This window comes from Bison bison, unplaced genomic scaffold (genome assembly GCF_000754665.1).
Source record: "Bison bison bison isolate TAMUID 2011002044 unplaced genomic scaffold, Bison_UMD1.0 scf7180017859017, whole genome shotgun sequence".
NCBI lineage: Eukaryota > Metazoa > Chordata > Mammalia > Artiodactyla > Bovidae > Bison > Bison bison.
Window position 1 is genome coordinate 3,573 of NW_011489589.1, and position 2,129 is coordinate 5,701.

General features: G+C 61.4%; 1 protein-coding gene across 3 annotated transcripts in view; it reads left to right on the forward strand.

Annotated features, from left to right (window-relative positions):
- The first annotated feature begins 22 nt into the window (after nucleotides 1–22).
- Nucleotides 23–2,129, forward strand: part of RNF4 (ring finger protein 4) — a 35,724-nt gene continuing 33,617 nt past the window's right edge. The window contains exon 1 of one of the 3 annotated variants that reach the window (XM_010830425.1): nucleotides 23–2,071. The gene's annotated coding sequence lies outside the window, so the exon portion shown is untranslated. The remainder of the gene's footprint in view (nucleotides 2,072–2,129) is intronic. The other 2 variants (XM_010830434.1, XM_010830442.1) reach the window with 2 other exon arrangements.

Genomic DNA, 2,129 nt, shown 5'->3' on the forward strand with positions numbered 1-2,129 from the left:
TGGAGAATCCCAGGGACGGGGGAGCCTGGTGGGCTGCCATCTATGGGGTCGCACAGAGTCAGACACACGACTGAACTTAGCAGCAGCATAACTGGTAATTCAAAGGTAGGGTGGACTTCAGGACATGCCTGATCCAAGAGCTCTGTCTCCAAGCTGATAGCAGTTCGAATCTCACAGCATCTGGAGGAAGGGCCATCTCTCCCTGGCAACTCTCTTAGGAGGGAAACCTCTCTGTCTTCCAAGCCTTGAGCTCTAGCCTCACTGGATTGAACATGGTCTGCTGAACAAGTCCCTGCAATGGGGGAAGGTCTGCATGGGGGCCTAAAGCAGGCCCTGTGACAAAGGCAGAGAATTTCCTTTCACTTGTCCGACTGGCCTCTGGAGCAGGGGGAAAGGTGGTGGCCCAGCAAACTCAGGGTGCTGTTGGGAACGATGCTGGTTGGTAGTCCACAGGGTCCCCACCTGCCCTCCTGGACTGGGTGGCTGCTCAGAGTGCCTTGAGAGAACCTGGGCCTTCTGTTCATATAGACCCCTTGGAACCTGGAGGGCAGCTCTTGAGCCATCCCCTGAGTTTATGGCCTGAGGGCCTGTCTTGTGTGGTACGGATGGCAACAGTGTCTCCTAGCATCCACGTTCCTTCCCTTGTAACCTCCCATCAGGAAGCAGAGTCTAATCTTCCCCAGTCCTTGAATCTGAGCTGACTTGCTTTGGCCGATAGGGCCCAGCAGGAGTGGCGGTGTGCCAGGTGACAGCCTGGACCTCAGGTGGCCTTGGAGGTCCCTCTAGTTCTCCATCTGGCCACAGTGTGGGCCTGTCCCGGGTGGGATGGTCCTATTGGGGTGATCTGGTAGTCTCAGAAAAAGAGAGACAAGTTGGGCTCTTTTCTGGTTGCCAAATCCATGCCCAGGCCCAGTTCTGGCAGCTAAACTCGAGGAAGCCACCACCAGGCTCTCTAATCCCCATTCTGACATGCAGCCCCACCAGGACTGGCACACACCTGTGCTCAGAGTTGGATCTTAGGACCCTCTGAGATAGACACCAATGTCTTCTCCATACAACAGGCCAGGGAACCCTGGACCTGCCTGAACCCTGGACCTGGGATTCAAACTCAGGCAAGAGGGATCCAGGGTCCACACTCTGACTCCGTGGAGTTGCCCGGGAGACCTCCAGGCCCGCTTTCCTAGGACCTGGCTGGGCCCAAGCCGGCGGGAATTCTCCGTCTTCAGCCCTTTCCTGACACCTGAGGTCTTCAGAATAATCAAGACTCCCAGCCTGACATCCGGGCCCTCTCGGAGGTCTGCCTCTGGCCTCCGGCGATCCCCGTCGCTCCCAACCCCTGCACCCTGGTCTACTGGGCAGCCTTCAGCTCTCTGGTCATGCACGCCCACCTTTGCCCACCCAGGCCCCCTTTTCCTGGAACTGCTCTCCTCCATTCTAGTCTTTTGGATGCTCAGCTAGCTCCCTCCAGGGAGCCCTCCCAGACGGCCCGGTTGAGTGCCTCCTCCGGCTTCCCGCAGATGGGCCGGTCCGTGCTTCACCCCCTCCCTTCCATCTCCGCCAGCAGCCGGGTAAAGGCCCTGGATCGCGGGGATCAGCCGCGCTCGGGTCCAGGGCCTGGCGCGGTCAGGAGGCCAGAGTGGAGGCGGCAGAGATTCCAGGGAACTTAGGCGGAGAGAGGGGCGTGTCCCAGCCGCGACCACGACTCCCGAGAGGCCTTGCGCGCCGAGAGGCGCCGGCCGCTCCTCTCGCGGGAAGGCAGGAGCTTTTTTGAGTTCGCGGGCGTGGGCGGGGCCGGAAGCAGGCGCGTTTCAAAGTGGTGATAGATGGTTTTCTTATCCAATAGGGATGAAAATAGAGCCCTCTCCACGGGCGGACCGCGGGAGTTAGGGATGGCGGCGGCCAGTAGGGAGGTGCGGGGGCGGGGCCGAGGCCCGCGGACGGGAAGTGGGTCGGTGCTGAGGCGGTGGCGGCGGCGTCGTCTGGTGGAGGTCTTCTCTGAAGCTGCTCGCGGAGGTGCTTCCCTCGCTCGAGTGCTTCACCCGCCGTGCCCGCTGAGTCTCCCCGGCGCCAGGCAGGGCTCGACTTCGTGGGGGGCGCGGGCGGCAAGGCAGCGCCGGGCGGGTTCGGGG